The following is a 21,629-nucleotide window of genomic DNA, read 5'->3' as shown; positions in this document are numbered from 1 at the left end:
GAACAACAGTAGGGGCACTTATTCAAGTTGTAAGGCACAAGGTTGCCTAGTGACTAACAGCCCACAATGTCCACACAGGATGTTTTTCTCAAGACTGAGGTAGCTTGACTGCTTTAGGCAATGAGGCCTCATTCTGCCCTCCCACATATGACCAATTTCTAGCTTTAGTGGCTCCCAGTACCTAGTTACTTGTTCCTTTTGACCATTTTTTCCCCTTTGGCAATATCTATTGTACATTTTGGGCCTTATTTACTCTTTCAGTTTCTCACACCAGGGAAATAATATGATGTTTACACATGTGAGTCTGACTTATTTCACTTACAAGTATGATCTCAAGTTGCATCCATTTACCTATAAATGTCTCAAGTTTCTCCTTCTTTATGACTGACTAGAAATCTTTTGTATAAAATCCTTTTTAATTTTTTCCCCCCAGGGCTAAAGACTACACTCAAGATCTCACACATGCTAGGAAACTACTCTACTAATGAGCTACATCCCAGCTATGAAAAGTCTTTTTAAACATCCTAAATCATTTTTCACTTTTAAGTCCTTTGAAGGTCTTCATATTCCAACAACTTTAGGGTACTTTCCAGATATGAACAATGGCTTCATTATCTTATACTCAGCTATTTAAATTCATTGTGAATTTATGGTTTAAAATATCAGGAAAGGTTCAAACTTTAGACAAATAATCTGAGACTGCTAGGTAAAAACTCAGATAAAATATGACATATCTTTCTATATCCTTATCCTTAGTAGAATTTTATCTGTTAAGGTTTTGTTTCTGTTCAGGATTATGTGAGATACTATTTAGCTTGGTTTTGCAAATTGTGTTGTTAACTTTTATTTTCCCATTTATTTTGTCCCAGTTTGACTTTATTTTGGTAACATTTTAAATTTGTTCTTGATTTTTGTGGGGATGAAGTAGCACCAGGGCTGTTCTCTGATCTCTCAGAGCTTGTTTCCCTGTCATAGTTTCTGACAGCAGCTTAGCGGGAGAATATAAAAGATGTCTGAATATATTCAGGTAACAGAAGGTGAGAATGATGAACCCATGGAAATACCATCAGAAGATGATGGGATGGTACTGTTGTCCACAGTTACAGCCCAGTTTCCAGGAGCATGTGGACTGCGCTACAGAAATCCAGTGTCTCAGTGTATGAGAGGTGTCTGTCTGGTGGAAGGAATTCTACATGCCCCAGATACTGGCTGGGGAAATCTGGTATATGTTGTCAACTATCCCAGAGAACAAGGATTGGGACTGCCCGGGGCCCACTGGACCCTCACTCCAGCTAGTGCCCAGACCAGGCATGTGTGTGGAATTTCCTCCATCGGACAGGCCCAGTGTGGAACCCTGTGGCAGAACTCCCTGCAGAGAGGCTAGAGGCAAGACTTTCCCAGTTGATCGAGTAGCAGAACATCTTGCCAGAGTGGGCACAGTGGATTCACTTCCAAGGGCTGCAACAGGAAGAAGTGGAGCACAGCAGCCTGACCCAAGCCACACCCACCTGGACGAGTTTGAACTTGGTAAATCAGACCTGGTGCTAAGGTAATAACTCTACCAAAGCTCTACATCAACAGTCAGAAGGCCGTGCTATACAAAATGACAAAGAGAAGGAGAAAACTGCATTGTCAGGCCCTGAGCCCACCCAGAATAAATGCAGGAGACAATAACATAGAAGAAGAAAAAAAAAAAAGAAAAAAAAATAACATAGAAGAAATTGGAAAACACACACTTGAAATCTCTGAAATAATAACGTCTGAAGTAAAGAAACAATTGCAGAAAGGTATAGAGGAAATCAGATCAGAAATAATTTCTGAAGTAAAAAAAGAAACGATAACTATAATGAAAGAAGTGCTTCTAAAAAGACACTGATAAAAATAGAGGAGAATACAAAAATGATGGAATCCTTGAATGAACAATATAGGAAAGAAATAGAATGCATGAAGCTGATTCAAGGAGATATACAGGAAATTAAAACCTCAATCACAACTTGACAAACCATTTGAATGAAAGTGTAGACTGTCAGACCTTGAAGAAACCATTGCAGCTAGTGAAAAGATAGGAAGAGATTCCTTAAAAACAACTAGGATGCAGGAAAAAATAATCCAAAGATAACAAAAGGAAAATGGATGAGACAGATGCTCCATCAGCCATTAAAGTGGAAAGAGCAGTCCAGAAAACATCAGATTTAATAATATTGGGTCTTCCACGGAGAACAACTGAACAGGATCTAAAAGAGTATTTTAATACCTGTGGAGAAGTTCTTATGGTGCGGGTCAAGAAAGACTTTAAAACTGGCCATTCAAAAGGGTTTGGCTTTGTTCACTTTACAGAATATAAAACCCAGGTGAAAGTCATGTCATAGTGGCATATGATAAAGGGATGATGGTGTGACTGTAAACTTCTTAATTCTATGCAAAACCCAGATGAGCCATTGAGGAGCAGAAAGGTATTTGTTGGGTATTGTAAAGACAACATGACTGCTGATGAGCTGTGGCAGTTCTTCAGCCAGTATGGAGAAGTGGTGGATGCCCTTATTCCCAAGCCATTCAGGACTTTTGCCTTTGTTACTGTTGCAGATGATCAGGTTGTCCCACCTCTTTGTGGAGAGGGCTTGATCATTAAAGGAATCAGCATGTATATATCCAATGCTGAACCTAAGCACAGTAGCAATAAACAATTAGAAAGAAGTGGAAGATTTGCTGGTAATCCAGGTGGCTTTGCGAATCAAAGGTGGGTTTGGAAACAGAGGGGGTGGAGCTGGCTTGGGAAGTAATCATGGTAGTAACATGGGTGGAGGGTTGAATTTTGGTACTTTTAGCATTAATCCAGCAATGATGGCTGCAGCCCAGGCTGTGATGCAGAGTGGATAAGGTACGATGGGCATGCTAGCCAGTAAGCAGAACCAGTTGGGCCCATCCGGCAATAACCAAAGCCAGGGCAACATGCAGAGGGGTTCAAGTCAGCCTTTTGGTTCTGGAAATAGCTTTTATAGTGGTTCTAATTCTGGTGCCATGATTGGTTGGGGGTGCAGGGTCAGGCAGTGGCTTTAATGGAGGCTTTGGCTCAAGCATGGATTCTAAGTCTTCTGGCTGGGGAATGTAGACAGTGGGTTATGATTAGTTGGTTCAGAATGGTGGGAATTTTTCTAAACTCATGGTAAGTATATTATAAAATACATATGTACTAAGAATCTTCAAAATTGGTTTGTTCAGTGTGGAGTATATTCAGGAGTACTTTTGACATTTTTCTTTTTTCTTTTTTTGTATTTTAGGGAAGCGTCTACCAGGGTATTCAGGGTCTCACTACTAGATCAGACTCGTAGCAATCCTCCTGTTTACAGCCTCCCAAGAGCTGGGATTACAAGTGTGCACCACCATGCCTAGTCTCAATCTCCATCTCAGCGTGCCCCTGGGGCTGGCCTGGCAAGGCAGGCCCCTGCGCCTGCTTGCAGGCCTTTTAATCCACTGGGCTATTTGGCAAGCCCTTGACATTTTTCTTTAGAAAAAGGAATAAAGGAATTTTATAAGTTTTGTTACATAAAGAGTTGAAATATTGAATGGCTGAAAGTGAACTTCTATTTGCCTGATTGGTAAACCAACACACAACAATTGATATCTAAAGGTTTCTCTTATAATACTTTATCCCTGGACTTGTTAACTGAATTCTTTGCATGTTAAAGTGGAAGTCATTAATTAGAACTGCATCTTTTCTCCTCTTTTAATTTGAGCCCCACCATATAGATTTCTTCCTTAGGAATATCTCTTTTTTGGGACATCATGATGTCACTGTGTTTGGTTCTTTTGATTTTGTTTTTAACACTTGTCTCCTCTCACATACAAAAGTACAATATGAAGCCTTCATTTAATCTCTGCAGTCCATCTCATTCCAAGTGTAAGAAATCACCATCACACTGCACAGGCTGCGTCTTTGACGGTGGGTGTCCCACTTTTTTCCACTACTCTTTATTTCATGGAGTCATATCAACACTATGAATGCAAGGCTGTGATATGGAAACAGAAGGCTGTTTGAACTTTTGAAACCTTGTGTGGGATTGATGGTGGTGCCGAGGCATGAAAGGCTAGTATGAGCAAGGAGAGAGTGTGTGCAGAGACTTGGTGGTGCATGATGGATATTTTTTTAACTTGGCGAGATGTGTCTCTCAATCCTGTGGCTTTGGTGAGAGTGTGCCGAGAACAATGACAGCAAATAATGTATGAATGGTTTTTGCGTTCACTGGACATCCAAATCTGTTGGAAGTCTTTAAGTGAGTTTTGTTCTTAGACAACCCATGTTAGTTGAATGTGTTAAGTGAAATGACACTTGTACTTCCCCTCCCCCTTTGTCAACTGCAGTGAATGCTGTACGGTGTGTGTTCTCCTCTGTTACTGATATGTAAGTGTGGTGACGTGAACTGAAGCTGGTGGGCTGAGAACATGGACTGAGCTTGGGGTGGGCTTTGCAGGAGTACATGGAAGCAGAGTTCACCAGTGAGCCCAGCTGTCTCAAAGAAGGGTGGAAGCTCTCATGTCTGTCAGCTCTCTTTAAGAATGCTTTTTGCTGCAGTTCTGCGTCCTGTGCCTGGATTCTTTTTATAAGAGTTGTCAATTCTTAAATAAAACTCACTTAAGTAAAAAAAAATTATTCTGATACTTTTTTTTACCATTGATAAGATTACTTAATTTTATTTAGACCATAGGAATTTTTTTTTTTAGAAAAAAATGCAGATTTTTGTGTCTTCCAACTGATCAATAGAAAAACCACAAAAATCTCCTGAAATTAAACTCATGCCTTCACTGTATTATAGAAGGATACAATATTTGCTCAGGACTCTACTAGCAAAAAACTAACTCATGCCATTTTCCTGATTATGTTTCTTGTTTTATATTGCAGTTTGCTAAAAGTAAGCACTCACTGGCTTGGAATGTAGGTCAGTGTAGAATGCTTGCCTGAGGGCCATTGGTTCTGTCCTTAACATTGTGACACAACTACACTGCCACTACCACCACTACCACCACCATCAAAAGCAACAAGTGAAAAAATTCTCATTGTTTTTGACAAGATTTACTAAGGAATAATAAAAATATTGTAAATTGCTATAAAGTGTTAAGTTACTGCAAAGTGTAGTAACATTATAGATATGACTTAGGTATGCACATATTAAATTATCCTCACAATGACAATAATGAACAGATGCATCACTCTCATGAGTTCTCCGGAACCCCTCTGTAATCCTCTCATCAGTCCCTTGTGCACAGGAAGCCACTGATTGGTTCTCACATGAAGGGTTCATTTGGAGGATCCAGAATTGCATATCAGTAGCATCTTGCAGTCTATATTCTCTTCTTTGGTCTGGCTTCTTGTCTCATTATTTTCTGATTCATCCATATTGTATGTATTGATAGTTCATTCTTTATTTTTGCTGAGAGTATTTTATTGTAAAAAAATGCCACAATTGGTATATCTATGCTCCTATTGATGAAAGTTTGGATTGTCTAGTTTTTGGCTCCTACAAATAAATTTTCTATGAAGATTCATGTGCAAATTTGGACTTATATTTCCATTTCTCTTGGGTGAAACTGAAGGGAGCAGCCAGCTCCTCTGGTATGTGTATGCTTACTGATTAAGAAACTGCCAAGCCATCCCCCACAGTGGTTGGCCTGTTTCATTAGCAGCGACTGAGTGTTCTGGTTCCTCTACTCCTTCACTAGTGCTTGGCCTGGTGGAAATGAGTCTTTGACATTTTAGTGCTCCTAACAGATATGGAGAGGCACCTCACTGTGACTTGAATTTGTATTTCTCTAATGAGTAACAATACTGAAAGTCCTATCAGGGGTTATTTACCATCCATATATCCTCTTTGATGTATTTGTTCAAATCATTTGCCATTTCCTCCTTTTTATTCAAGTTTGAGAGGTTGTTATATATTCCAAATATACTTTCTCAGATAAATAATTTGCAAGTCTTTTCTTCTAGTCTGTGGCTACCTTTAATAGAGTCTCTGACAAGAAGCAGTTGTTAATTTGATGAAATTCATTTCATCATTTTTTTTCCTTTTGTGGATTACACATTTGATGTCAAATCTGAGAGATTTTTATTTAACCTAATGTCATAAAGATCTTCTCATATATAGTAGAAATTGCCCATCTTTTGTTTTACATTTAGGTCAATGATCTGTTTTGAGTTAATTTTTTCACATAGTATGAGGCCTAAAAGAAACTGGCTCCACCCCATCTTTATCTTCCTATATGTTGACATCCAAAATCTATAGCCCCATTTGTTGCAAAGATAACTCTTTCCCTATCAAATTGCCTTTCTATTTTTCACAGATTTGGTTTCTGTGAACTCTGTACTTTCTATTCAATTTAGCTGTGAGCACAAAATTGCTCTAAAGGCTGGCGAGATAGCTCAGTGGACTAAGCACCTGCTTAGGCAAGCACAGGGACTGGGATTCGATCCCTGGCACCACAGGCCACACTGACTCTGCTCCCAGGTGCACTAAGACAGTGACCAAGTCTGCGCATGGTGGTGCATGCCTGTAATCCCAGAGCTGGGGAGGCTGTAAACAGGAGGATCACTATAATTCCAAGCTGTGTAGTGAGATCCTGTAAAAAATACATTTTTAAAAATTGCTCTAAAAAAAAGATCTTTTTTTTTTTTTTTGGTTCCTCGAATGCCTTCAGGGCACTTTTGGCCAGCAGGAGAGTTGTGAGATTCGAACCCCAGCAACCTGAGGCTGACAGCTTTGTGGAAGCAGCCACTTAAAGGACTGAGCTAGGGCCAGGCCCCCCAAAAGATCTATTAAAAAAAACCCAAGCACATTTATGTACAAGCCAGTACCTTGTTTAAATCTTTAGAGATCTTCTACAAGTTTATGGAGTCTTTTTGAAAATTCTAGCTGCCTTTGTCTCCTCAGGTCCTCGGCTCTGTCTTCTCAGCTCTTGAAGTTAGAGGGTCACTGAGATTCCCATGAAATCCCTTTCTAAAGGCCACAGCCTGGACACTTACTCAAGATAATGAACTGGAACCTATTATATTTTTTGTCTTTCAGGGATCTTTGCCTGCTCACTAGTGTCTTCAAAAATCATTGTTTCATGCAGATTTTTGATTTTGGTTGTTGTTGAAGTAGGCTAAATCTAGTCCCTGTTATTCCAAATATTATTATTATAATTGGGGGATAATTATATGCTAAACCATGTGCTACATACAGCAATTACACCTTTATGAATCAAGTCAAAAGAGAGGTAATTTCTAGAATGATAGACACATGCAGGTTAGGAATGAATTGAAATTTAAAGTTTAAGTAGCACTAGATATGTGTAGACATATTGTATCCCTGCGGTGAGAAATAGCCTGTCCCCTGTGACAAGAGAATACAGGGACACAGAATACAAAGACCTTTGTTGACTGTCATGAGACCACTTTACATATTTACTTCAAGGAATTTTTTCTTCTTACTTACATTATTTAGATGGAAATTATTAAGTGATACAGTGAAATAGAGTTTAGACATTTGAGAATATATTCTTTGATAGTACTAGGTTTTAATTTTCAACGTTGAGTTATTGTGCTATATGATTTTGTATTGTAAATAATGAATAAATGGGATGTATGATTTTCAATTCTGTTTCTAGTATTTCTTAGCTGTGTTATCTTAGACTAGATATTTCTTTTAGGTTCAGTTTCTTCATCTTTGTAGCTCAAACACTACTAGCTGTTATCAAGATGAAATAAAATCATTTATGTAAAGTATTTGGAACTGAACTGGCACAGACTGAACCTTCAGTAAATGTTGGTTGCCATTATGTATTATATTATGGAACTGAAGAGGTAATTGCTTTCAATTTTTGGAGGTACTTGGCTTTCTGACATAAAAATATCCATTTTTTCATAGAACCTTATAACTGAAAAAATATATATTCAAAACTGATTCTTTGTGTGCATTTCTTAAGCTTCATTTTGTTTCATACTCTTAATCTTTGTCCACATGATAACAAATATCTGGATGAAAACTGAAAAGGAATTGTATTTTTAAAAAATTTTTATTTTATTTTATCTTTTTTAGAGAAGAGTCTACAGGGTGTTCAGGGTCTCACTACCAGATTGGACTCATAGTGGTTCTCCTGTTTACAGCCTCCCAAGAACTGGGATTACAGGCACGCACCATCATGCCTAATCTCAATCACTGTCTCAGCACACCCCGAGTGGGGCTGGCACGACAGGCCTGGGGAATCGAACCCCCGGCACCTGTGCCTGCTTGCAGGAGCTTTAATCCACAGAGCTCTTTGGCCAGCCCTAGGAGTTAGATTTAGATGACTGGTGTTCATCTTAATTGCTGTGTTGAATTGACCACACGACCTTGACTAAGTTAGCTTTATTTGTATACTTTGCTTAGAAATATGGATTTCCTTTGTCATTTTATCTCTGTTAGCCCATCTTACTCATGTTGACCTCTACTTCCAGAAGTAGTCTTCTGTGGGTTTTGTCTTAGAAGAAAACTGTGTAGGTTAATGTTCAGAGTTTGTAGGCAACCAGCTCCTCCATGCCTTTTCAATCTCGCCTACCAAGAGGCTCACTCATCCTTTTCAATCTCGCCTACCAAGAGGCTCACTCATAACAACTGGACGTGCAGCAATCTTGAGTTCTGGCTGCAGCCCTCGCCTTGGCCCACTCTGCTTTCCAGGGAGCACGTGGGGGGAATCTCTGGGTTTTCTTGTGCTCAGATCCACAGATGATTCTTTCCCTTTCCTCCCACATGGCTGCCGGTAGCCTAAGAATCTTGGGGCTGCTAGTGGTTTATCTCCTTCTGCTTAGATTTTCAAGTTCCTAGGAAATCTAATCACATAATTGTCACCGTTTGATGCAAATATTGCTCATGGGTTTGTGTTCTAATTGCTCTGTCTGTTCTTATGGGGAAGATTTGAAGACTATATTGTAGCCACCATTGTCTTCCCAGAATGCCTCCTTGATCATCCTGTTTTTCACATTTGAGAATTAGCCAACAATTTTCTGGAAATTGTTACCCTAAGGTTAATGACATGGAAACTAGACTGTGATAAAAGAAACTAGCCTAGCAGAGATGCTTGCTAGTGGGATTCTTTTAACGCAGGCATTTAATTTTTCTAGACATGTCTGTCTATGGTTTAGGATGTTTTCCTTTCTTATTACTTAATTTGCAAATATAGTGACAGGTATTTATCATTTTTATGCATTTCAAGTATGCCATGAGTCAATTCAACAATAGTGAGAATTATGCAAAAAATCTCATGCAGTGCTGTTCTGTTTCCTATCTGCCTTTTCTATTGTCTTTTTGAGATGTGGTTTTCCCATGCAGTTTAGGCTCGCTTTGAACTCAGTTTATACCCCAGGCTGGCCTCAAACTCATGTTGATCCTCCTGCCTCAGCCCTGCTGAGTGCTGAGATTACAGGTCTGTGCCACCACACCCAGTCTATTTTCATTCTTGAGCTCTTTTTAAGAGCAAATTTAGTGAGCAGGGGTTGATTTTTATTTTTATTTTTCTGACCTCTTGTTTTTCCTTAATCTTAACATTCAGGATAGAAATAAAGAAAGTAAAAATCTTATTAGGGGTTTCATTTGCTTTAAACCTAGAGAATGACAAACCAATTCAATTTCTTTGGGAATTTTGCCTTTTCTTTGAGGAAATTAATTACTATGGAATTAAACATGTCATCTTGTCATTTGAAACCTTATGGATTTTTGTTCAAGTTTGAAATTGATTAGAAGTGATGCTGGCCTCCAAAGCTATCACACTGAAGGACATTTTCTGCAGAATCATTATTACAAATGTATGTTTAGATGGCTCCTTGAAAGGTGAGTGTGTTAACCACTTTACCTGACTTAAAGGAGAACATAGGAAGGCAAGAGAGGCTTATGAGACCAGGAAGATAGTTAATCACCATACGTCTCTATTCTACTTTCATCTGCAGAAATTAGAGAAATTTTAGGATCAGTGATAACAAATGAGATATACTTTGTCTTCCAGTGACAATTTTTAGTTAATTTTAAGAGAGACTTAGAAAGCCCTTGTGTTGGGAATTGTAGAAATGGTCACGATGATGAATATTTTCTGTGCATAAGTGGACTGTGAGCTTGGAGTTGGGTGATACAGAGCAGGAGGAGGTCTCTTCCTCTTTCAGTGCCACTCTTTTGTCCAAGTGCAGCCCATCTGTTCCTCTCTGGAGACTTACAGTGTCTGGTGCCCAGTTTCTGACTATTTAATTCCCACCCAAGAAATCTCCTACATCAACTCTACTAATAAGAGTTAATCTTTCTCTTCTTGCCCTAAATTCAATTTCTGTAGGAGGTCTGTTAAATGCTGTTCCCTCAGCTTGCCCTTAGGTGATGGCTCTGTTCAGTTTGAATTCATAGTGCTTTACAATGCACTGGCAACAGCTTTCAGGGAAAACCAAGCTTCTAAAAAAATGATTGTTAAGTAATGAGCCTATTACCTTGATTTGTAGGAAAATCAGTAAGGAAGCTTAATGTATGGAAAGTCTGTATTTCTTCTGGCTTTACCATGTTTTAGAGTAAAACAACTGCTTTATGAAAACTGAGTTTAGATCAGTGATGGTCGGTGTTTAAGAGCTTCCGATGATACAAGCAGCATACTGTGCCACTTGTGCCATAGGTTTGCTACTTTTGGTTTAGATGAATTGGAGATTATATACGAATTTGGTTATTTTTATACCAGCAGTTAAAAGGAGTATGTAGTAGTAATTCCATAAATGTTTATTTAAATTATAAAAATAAATATTGCATATTACTGCACCGAAGCATTCTGCTGAGGCACCTGGACTGTCTCCTTTAAACCTCACAGTGCTTGGAGGCCTGCAGTGTTACTCTGCTTGTCTGTCCGCCAGCCACCTTAATTGGAGAAGTTCGCTTGGGCAGTAGAGGGCAGAGATGGAGATAGGGCTTTAGGACGGCCAGGCGCCTGGGCGTCTGCGCTGTGTAGCTTCATTTCACCCCCTTTGAACTCATTCTCTATTCCTTGCTGTCCCCTTCTCGGCCCAAGATGCCAATTGTACTGATGGGCTGTCTTGAATCTGATCACTTGAGAAGAACCCGGGAAGAAGTGAGAAGAGTGAGGCAGGGCTGTTGATTCTCCAGGTTCTCTGTCATTTGCACTTTCTGGATCAGTGTGGGTCTCTCAACAAAGGCCACAGGTTTGTCAAGCAGCCCTCCCTGACCAGCTCCCTCACTCGGATTCCAGGGGCTGCTGCTCCCCTCCCTGGCCCTTTATGTCTAAAGTGTAAAATTCACACCTTGTTTTTCCCCACACCCCATTTTGCAAAAACTGCCTTCAGTAAACCTGTTCAGTTAACTGGCTTCAGTGTATCTTCTGTTTCTTGCGGGGTCTTATCACAGATATGAAAATACAGACTCCTGGAACACCCACCAGTCCTCTGCGCTCGCTATGGCTAGTGGTAACATTTGGCATTCTGCATTTTTAATAAGCAGATCAGATAATGCTCATGCTCAGATTCAGGTTTGGAAATTTAAGATCTGTATGGGAAAAAGAAACCAAGTTTTGAGCAGGGTTTGGGTGATTTCAAGATTGGATTATCTTTTCAATCTAGAAGGCTTAATGAGCTCAGATTGAAAGTGTTTTGAGATTTTATAATAGAAAAATGCTATATTCATGACATGGATATGGTAGTGTTTATATCTTTAAATATTTTCCTCAGCAATTGGCTTCTTTCTAGCAAATTTATTACTATTTTTTAATCAGCATTGCATTGGTCACATGTATGGTTACTATATTTTTATACTTTTCTTGAGGTAATAGATATGGTTTCTAGTATCAGTGCAAAGTTAATTGTTAGGCTAATACATAGATTTAATGTAATTGGTGTAATACTTTATGTAAAGTTTTTGAAATAGCTATTGTTGTTAAATGCTTTTTAGGACACTTTTTAAAGGGAGCTTTTTGAATTAATTTTAATAAGGATGAGGGAAGCATACGTCCCCAAGGTGCCCAGGTCTTAATCTCTGGAACTTGTGCATTTGTTAGGCTATGTATCAAAGGGACTTACAGTTGTGATGAAATTGAAGTTGCTAATCAGACAACCTCAAGGTGTTGAGGAAATCTTAGAGTTAATTCATGGCCCTGGTGTGATCATGAGGGACCTTAACAGTGGAAGACGGAAGCAACAAGGTCAGAGACTAGGTCTGTTTTTGCCCTTGAAGATGCAAGGGGGCCAGAGACAAAGGAATGAAGACTGCTTCTAGCAACTGAAAAAAAAAACATGCAAGAAAAACAAATTCTCCCCTGGAGCCTCTAGGAAGGAACGGAGCACTCTTGGCATCTTGATTTTAGCCCAGTGAGACCTATGCTGCACTTCTAACCTACAAAAATGTGAGGTTATCAATTTCTGCTGTTTCAAACCACTAAATTCATGGCAATCTGTACAGCAGCAAAGGAAAAATGATACATAAAGTTAAAACTCATGATGGGAAGTGATTTTAAACAGTAAGTCAATACTTTAACTGGGGTCATTTATTCTGTAAACCTCAATATACGCAAAAGCAATAATTGTCATGTTTGAAAATTTAACTCATTCCCTTAGAGCCTTAGTGTGTGTGACACAATGACTTTCTGATATTTTAATTATGAGGTTGGAATGGGAGTAAATTATGTACAAGGAATGAGAACTAGGAAATAGTAGCACATTATGGAGTGCATCTTAAGCCAGCAGATATTATTCACAAGGTAGCTGTCATGCCAGCCTTCAGAGAGGTGAGATCTCCATGGAAATCCCATTGCTTTATTCTTCTGGGAGCCTGGCATCCCATTCATGGCATCCCATCCTGTGCAGAAAAGGCAGCAGGGCAAAGGAGCCGGAGGACCCAAGTCTGGGTGGGTTGTGCTCTTGGAGCTGGACCCAAACAGCAGCCTAGGAAGTCAGCCATCTCTTGTGCCCCTGCTTGGCTGAGGAGTGCATATGGTTTAGTCTTGAGGCTTCCCAGCCTTCCCTGAATTGCTAAACGGGTGGCACTTATGACTTGGGTACCTGGAAACAAGGAACAAATAAACTTCAAGCCATTAAAATGGCTTTGGATCCAATTTTTTGATTCAGGCAAAAAGCACGCCAGTGGTGCTGGCCCTCTTGTCTTTTTTCATCTATTATCCATTTGATTATGGTAGGGATATGGTTTCCTTTCATCTTCTGATATGCTCTTCTCTGGAAGGCAGGTTTGGGATGGCATCGACTGGGGCTGGAGATGTGCTGTGTGGGAAAGGCTCTCGGGGAGAGGTAATGGAGGGATGGGTGACTGGCGGGAGTGAGGCAGTAGTCCTTGGCATTTCCACCCTGTGCACCTGAGAAGAGTAGAAAGCAGACTGCAGGCCTCACCTAGAGGCATGTGACTGAAACACCCTCCTGGGTTACATCTTTTGGGAAGCTGAGGAAGATGGTAAGGGGCTGGGTAGTGCATAGTTTATCTAGGTCTTTCATAAGAATAAAGAATTTTTACATACAAAATTTTTAATTTTCTAATAAAATTGCATTTATATTCAGAATATTTTACATATATAGTGCTTATGCTGTTTATTTTTTAATTTTTTGTTTCATCAGAGTTACGTACATAACATGGTTAAAAGCTTAATGCTTTAGATTTTGACAGCAACATTCTTGAATTGCTTCCTATACTTTCATTTTGATTCCAAAGGTGATTTCATTGTATTCTCAGCTCTTTCCTCCTCGAGACTCAGCTCTGTACTCCTGAATAATGTGTGTGTAGCTCTGTCTTCAGTTTTCATTTTCTCACATTATCTATTAACTTGGAGTCATGGAAGATGAAAAGCTACCACCTTGACACTACCCCTCCGGCCTCTTGCTCCCTGCCTACCTAGTATGCTTCTCTGTTTCTCTAAATCTATATTTAATATTTCCACTTTAAACTACATGGATTTTCATCACTAGCTGTAGAATGCTACCTACTATGATTACATTTCCTTTCTTGAAAACTTTTGAGTTCTTCTAAAAGGTTAACACCTTTTTTCACCATACATTGCACTCTATACGTCGAGTACCAATTAATTCACAGTTGCAGTCTGAGCCCTGACTTTCTCAGTTGTCTCTCTTTGGACACTGGTGCTTTACTGGCTCCCTTTTTCTCCTTGGTGGAAGCTTTCCTGGACTTGCTATTCTGTGGGCCTGGTGGGCTGCTATCGTCCCGAGACCGCTCACTGTGGTCACTCACAGAGGGACTCATACTTGTCTTGTTTCCTTTTGGAACTGTTAAATCCCATATTCTTTTGTATTTATTAGTTTATCCTCTCTGATGATGGAATATTCTTTCCAGTATTTTCCTTGGAAAAAAGAGAACATGCAAACAAGCTTTCTGAGATCCTCTATAAAGTTTCTTTATTCTACCTCTTTATTTGATTGGTAACTTGAGCATAGGATTCTAGACTTGAAATAATTTTCCTTACAATTTTTAAAGACAGTAATTTTTAGCTTTTGAAGTTGGCAGGTTTAACATCATTTGAATCTCCAATCCTTTGAGGCCTGTATTTCTTTCTGGAAACTTTTAGGATCCATTCTTAATCACTCCTGTTCAGAAATTTATAAAGATGTACTTTAGTATAGGTTCTTTTTCATTCAATTTGTCAAGTTCTTAATGGGTCTTTTCAATCTGGGCTGTGGCAAACATTCTTGATTCATTTTTATGATAATCTCTTCTCCATTCTTTTGGCTCCACATCACAGTTCTGTGGCACCCTGGCCAGAGGCCCTGTGGTGGACTAATTGATGGTCAACTTGAGGGAGAATGCCCAGCTGAACTAACTTAGTATGGCTCTGGGCATGGAAGTTGCACTTGGGGATTGTTGCCAGAGAGGCATAAAAGGAAAACAGGAGGAAGAGTGGATGCTGCTGATTTCCCAGGAGAAGCTTTGTTGGGGCTGGTTTTCTAGATGCAAACTCAGTTGGAGGCTCTTGGGTGCTCGCTGTTGATAGGGATGGCTGCTGTCCTCTCCAGTGGAGCTTTGTCTTTGCCTTTGTCTTGAACATTGCTTCCTGACTCCAGTGCAGTCCCTCAACCCTCCAACACAGATCCTTCAGCGTTTTGCACCAGCCCATGGGCTTTCTGGTGCAGACCCTTCAGTCTTCCATCATGAATTCCTCGCCTCCTGGTATGTACTCCCATGAGACATTGCTGTGGGCTGTAAGCCCCAGGCTGGATTCTTCAGGTCTCTAGTGGGTGGACAGATCTCTTGCACTCTTCTGCGTTTGACTTTTTGAGTTTTCCATATTTCACGAAGGGGCACTAAAATTCTGACTGCTGCTTCGGCGTGCACAGACTTGTCCACTGACAGCTTTCAGGGTGGGGTGGCTGGGGTAAGGCTTTCATTGCTGCTGTCACTTAGTATATAACCTACTCATATTTGTGGCTCTTTTCTCTAGGGCTAATTAGTTATTTTCACCAAAGAGAAATTTCTAAACTCTTGCTTGTTGTGGAGAAAATAAATGTAAGTCTATGTATGTGAGTTCTGGAGCCAGGGTCAACAAGATTCTTGGGAATCTTACCTTTCAGTGTGTGGTTTTGTGAAATCAGCTTATTATTAGTGTAGCACTGGTTGTACTCAGTGCCCTTGATAGCTTCAGTCCAATATCTTTCTCATTTACCATCTTCAGACAGTGAATTTACAGTCTGAAGTCCTGTAGCTAAGGCAGAATATGTAGAGGTCCATGGGCTTCTTATAATTCTGAGTCAATCTTCCTGTTTTTTAACTTTGCCCAATTTTGTACTCTTTTGGAGGTGCATGGTAATTCTAATTGCTGAGACATTTCATTATTCTGAGAAAATCATCAACTGGTTTCATTCACTGCTGGTTGAGAATAAGCATTTTTTGGGTCTGGTAAGCCAGGATCACTTGACTATTTCCTTTCCACTTTCCATCCTTTGCTACATTTTTCTATCTCTTAAATGATTCTTTTTAAGGATGGGGAAGTGGTCTTTCTCAAAAGTGAAGTAGCAGAAGGTGTTCAATGCCCCTGTTTAACTGGAAATAAATGTATACATTTTAGCAAGTTTTTAAAGAGATTAGCTAATTATCTTCTGGTTTCTCTGTCGATAAGAAATTCAATTCACCTTTACATCCAGGCCACCTCCAGCAAGCTCAGAATTAATACATGCTGATAGAAGTATTGATTTATTATGCAAATAGATTTACTATGTTTCCTTGGCACTTGCTAAAGGATATAAAGCAGTTTTATTTTATTTTATTTATTTGATTTGAGACAGGGTCTCACTATACAGTTTGGGTGAGCCTGGTGCTCACTTTTGTAGCCTCCAGGCTGGTCTTGAACTCACAGAGATCTTCCTGGCTCAACCTCCTGAGTTCTGGGATTACAGGCAAGTGCCACTATGCCTGGTTCTGGGGCTGCAAGGTAGGTGGCCACATCTGAGGCCAAGATGGTGTGCTCTGGCATCTGGAGCTGAGACCACATGACATGTGGGGCTGGGGATCGAACTTGGGTCCTTGTTCTTGCCCGGTAGGTACTTATGCCTCTGAGCTATCTCTCTGGCCCCTGGCAGCATTATTTTAAACAAATCCCTTGAAGGAGAAGAATTAATAATAGAGAATAAATTACATGGGTGAAAACTACCTCATCCACTCTGTTGCACTGCAACTGAGGATTATCTCAGTGATCACCTTGAAATAGAGGCCTGTATTGATTGTAACTGCTAATTACCTCAAGGATGTGCCCTGAGTTAGAATTTTAAATATACTTCTATGTAATCTGAAAGTGCTTCCTGAATTCTCTAGGTGTTATAATTTAAACTGAACAAAAGTATAGACCCAGGCAAAATAACATATCTAAAGATCTTGGCCCACATGAACTGGTTTAAGGACATTTTCATCATCTTTTATCATAGCAGGATCTGGGCTTGTGTTGTGGACTGTCGAGTCATGCATTTGACTATTTAGAACCAACCCAAGAGAAATAAAGTGTCGAACAAATACAGAATTAATAAACAAAGAGGAAACTAGTTGATCATTCGGATTGGATGCTTCAAGGGCATTTGAGTGAAAAATAAAAAATCTTGGTTAGAATTTAAAGAGATGCAAACAAGGTTTGAAAGAATTAGATGCACACATGGAAGAATACAATGAATTCTTGTTTAGTAAAATCCAGGGTTAATGCCTCCACTCTCAGCCTTCCTTTGAAAGGATATCAACATAAATACTGAGCAGTTTTTGTAAAAGCCAAGAAGGATTCTTGGATCACTGATCATGTTCAGCATTTGTATAAATTACATTTGGTAGTGGCCAGGATTTTTATGAAATGCTTTAGGTTTGATCAGTGAAGACTTCCAAAGGAGCCGGTTAAAGATTCTGAAGTGTTACAAGAATGGTACATTGTCTTGGATGTTTAGATTGAACACAAAGCTTAATGTATCCTGCAGTGGATGAATAAGAATTTCTGGTTAGAAATTTAGCCTAGTTGGTTCCCTTTCCACTTTGTTCCAAACTTATAGTTTTCCATATTGCCCCAATTTTAAAAAATGACTCTCATAGAATAACTTGGTACAAGGCGATGATGAGAAGCATCAATTTCTAATGAACCTTCTGGTATATTTCTGTTCTGGTAAGTAATGTAACCTTTAACAGCATCCTTTCTGTAAACACTTTTACCAGTAATATAAACTTTATGTTCAAATATCTTTTTAACAAATTCAAATTTGCTTTTCTATACGAGGAAAGGTATAATAGATATACCTTCGTGCTATGTTTTTAGTTATAAAAAATGAGAAAAAACTTTAACACTTTTTTTGAACTACCCTAGAGACTTGTGTATTGTCACTATTGTAGTCTGTACATATGCATTAATTGAATATCTAAACATTTCCTGGACTAAAGAAAGAACTCTTCCCCTACCCTTAATTTTCTATTATGTGATAAGACCATGGTGCTTTTATAAAATTAACATTATTATACCTTTAGTTACTCACTATAAAATATAAACATAGGGCTGGTGAGATGGCTCAGTGGTCTAAAGAACCTACTTAGAACAAGCTAAGCTAAGCAAAGCACAGGGACCGCGCTTCAATCTCCCAGCACCACATGCCAGCCAGCCCCACCCCCTGGTGGGCATTTAGCTGCAAACTACAATATAGAGTGCCTTAAATAAAATACTAAACGAGATTCAAGCCTTTTAGACCAAGAATAATGAGAAAATGTTCAAACAATAATCTTAAGGTAGTTACCTATCACATATCTTCAGGCACACTGAGGCTTTGTTTGTACTGGACAGAAGCTGTAAATGGTAGCAGTTGGCATATATCGCTGCTCTGTACCTACCACTTCCACAACACTCACCACCCCGCATTTCCTTATAATTTAGGAACTAAAGTACTGTGGTCTGGAGGCCTGCTGGGCCCAGGGTACATTCTGACTGCTCAGTGTCCAGCACGCATGGTTGGTAGTCATGTTGTCCACCCAAGATCTCTCACACTCACAAAGTTCAGTGGTAGCTGGAAGCAGAGTTTGTAGTGTGCAGATCAGTTGTTTTTGAGTAGATGACATAGAAGGTGGGACTTTTCAAGCTTTCCTGGGTGGAAATATTGTTAATTTGTTGAGAAATGCTGCATTCAACACAATTATCCATAATTCACTGATGTAGGTTTTTTTTCAGAAACTTTAATATACAACTTTATATTTTAAAGCTCTAGGAAAGGATTCAATGTTATTCTCAAATAAACTTGACAAAGGAGCCTTTTTTGCCATTGAACACCAGGTTCAATTTGTACTAACATCTGAAATATTTGGGATACCTGTGCTTAATTTCATATATGCAAAAGATTGGGATTTACTCCTCTTGAGATAGGGTCTTGCTATTCAGTTCGGGCTGGTCTTTAGCTGACTATGTAACTCAGGTCAGCCTCAGACTTTATAGAGATCCTCCTGCTTTAGCCTCCTAAGTGCTAAACAGGTGCACAACACCACACCCAGAGAAGATTGATATTTACTCTTTCTTAAAAATTCTATTCCATATGGGCCGGGGAGATGGCTCAGTGGAATAAGCACTTCCTTAGTAAGTACAAGGGTCAGAGTTCAATCCCCGGTTCCACCAAAAAAAAAAAAATTCTATTCAAATGTATAAATCCTTTTAAACATTTTTTAAATTAAATTTTAATGAGAAAAATAGCAGTGAGAGAGTTTCAAAACAGGTTAATAGGACAGTTACTATAATTAATACATTGCACAATGTTGTCTTTGTAGTAGTTATTCACAGTACAAGATACAGACATGATATCTTGTCTAAACAATATTAGTACAGATCTTTCTTCTCATTGAACTAAGAGAAGGTAGTTATATATCTATCCTGTTACATATAATATATATATATATATATATATATATATATATATGGTATAAAAAGTAAAGCCATATTAATATGCTGAGTTGTAAAAGGCTTAAGTCAACAACTTTTGACAATTTCCAGTTCTTCTGATAACCTACTACTATTATGTACTAGTGGACTATATTGGGTTATTTTGCTGAATTCAAGTACCTACAATAGTTGAACTGGCATCAATTCAGGTCCTTTGAAGACTTCTACCAATATTTACTCTTTTTAATTACTTTTTGCCACATTAAGGCAAAATAAAGTTGACCTTGTCTTACATTGGCTACTGTTGCTATTGCCATGGGTGCACACAACCCTAAAATCTTGGTGGTTTAATACAATAGTTGGTTGTAAAAAATCTACTATGAGTCAAGACGTTGCCATTCAAGTAGTGTCCAAATCCCTGAGTTGCTTTTTCTTATATTGGGAAACAAAGGAGATCATGTATGAACCCTGCTATCTTGTAAAAGTTATTTATGTTGTTTACTATATTGATTGTCCTTCAGTTTTACTTTGGTAAATACATATCAAGTTACATGGTTTTTCTTATTTCTGAAAGGTTTTCAAAGCAATTTTACAAATTAGTCATTGAAAAATATCAGTGGGCTTTGCTTTAGTCCATTCTTGGGGTAGATATCATTTTTACCTTTACATGTTTGGGGACATTTTGTTTAAGTTTTTAAATAATATATGCTATAAATAGAATTGTTTGCTTTATCAGATTTCTGCTTTATTCTGCCTGTTTTTATTTTAATTAACACACAATACACATATTTATGGGGCACAGTGTAACTTTTAAAAATTTATTTATTTGATACAGGATCTTGGTACATAGCTTGGACTCTCAGCTTCTCCATTGTCAGGATTACAGGCATGCACCTCCCTGCTCACTTTTGGTGGCCAGCATGGCATGTTTAAGTTATGGAGCTGGCACAGCATGTGGTACCAGGGATCGAACCAGGGTCCTTGTGCTTGTCAGGTAGGCACTTAGACCACTGAGCTATCTTTCAGTCCCCATTTTTTATATATATGTAAATTATAAACTTATATGATCAGAGTAATTGACATATCTACCACCTCAGACAATTATCATTTGTTTGTCTTGGGAACATTTAAAATATACTCCCCTAGCAAGAACCACAGCTGTCCTGTTCTGCTACAGAACACTGAAAGTCATCCTTTCTATTCACTGCACCTCTGTGCTTGTTAACTCTCCCCTCTTTATTCCTTCTACCACACACATTTTCCAGGCTTTGGTACCACCTATTCTGTTCTCTACTTCTAGGAGGCCAACTTTTTAGCTTCCACGTGTAAGCGACAATATTTAGTCTTCACCTTGCTGTCCCTGACTTCACACAGTGTCTTCCAGTTCTAGCCATGTTGCTGAAAATGATGAAAATCCATTCTTTTTAATATTAATAGCCTATTATGTGTATACACATATATACATGCCACATTTCTTTACATATTCATCTGTCGATAGAGAGCTTGTTTGCTTCCCTGTGTTAGCTACTCTATCTTAGCTCTGTGGTCACTACTGCAGTTAAATATTTGAGGTAGATGTCTCTTGCATAGTGATTTCACGTCCTTCAGATATTCTCTTGTATACCTAGCAGTGCGACTACTGGATCATATATCTATACTGCTATCCAAAATGGCTATTAGTTGGGGGCCAGGGAGATAGCTCAGTAGAATAAGCACTTGCCTGGCAAGCACAAGGGCCTGAGTTCAATCCCCAGTTCTGGAAAAAAAAAAGACTAATAGTTTACATCGTTGCAGAGTTTATGAAAGTTTTTACTTTATGTCCTTGCCAACAATTTTTTATTTTTTATTTTTTGGTAGCAATGATTCTGATGGCAATAAGATGCTATCTCCTTGTGGTTTTGATTTGCATATTCCTTTTTAAAAAATAATTTTATTGAGAAACAAATGGCAATGAGACAGTTTCAAAACTGATTAATAGGACACTTTCAATAATTAATACATTGCATATTGTTGTCTTCGTGGTTATTCATTGTAAAAGATGCAGACATGATATCCTGTCCACAAACACTATTAGAACAAATCTCTCTATTCACTGAATTAAGAGAATGCAGAGATCCAGTCCTAGCCCAGGTCTGGTGAGTGTGTGGGAGAGCTTCTGGCTGCCTTGCGCCAGCGTGATCGACTACTCATTCCAGCCCAGGTGCAGCATGGGTGAGACCCTCTTCCACCCCCTTGGGATGGCCCCCACTACTACGCAG

The 21,629-nt window shown here is 39.0% G+C and overlaps 1 pseudogene; it reads left to right on the top strand.

The window, feature by feature from the left end:
* The first annotated feature begins 1,009 nt into the window (after window positions 1–1,009).
* On the top strand, window positions 1,010–3,113 carry LOC101574998 (annotated as a pseudogene).
* Window positions 3,114–21,629: the final 18,516 nt, after the last annotated feature.

The sequence above is a fragment of the Octodon degus genome, unplaced genomic scaffold, assembly GCF_000260255.1.
Source record: "Octodon degus isolate 3935 unplaced genomic scaffold, OctDeg1.0 scaffold00168, whole genome shotgun sequence".
Taxonomy (NCBI): domain Eukaryota; kingdom Metazoa; phylum Chordata; class Mammalia; order Rodentia; family Octodontidae; genus Octodon; species Octodon degus.
Note: the sequence above shows the minus strand (reverse complement) of the source record. Positions and strands in the feature narration are given on the sequence as shown.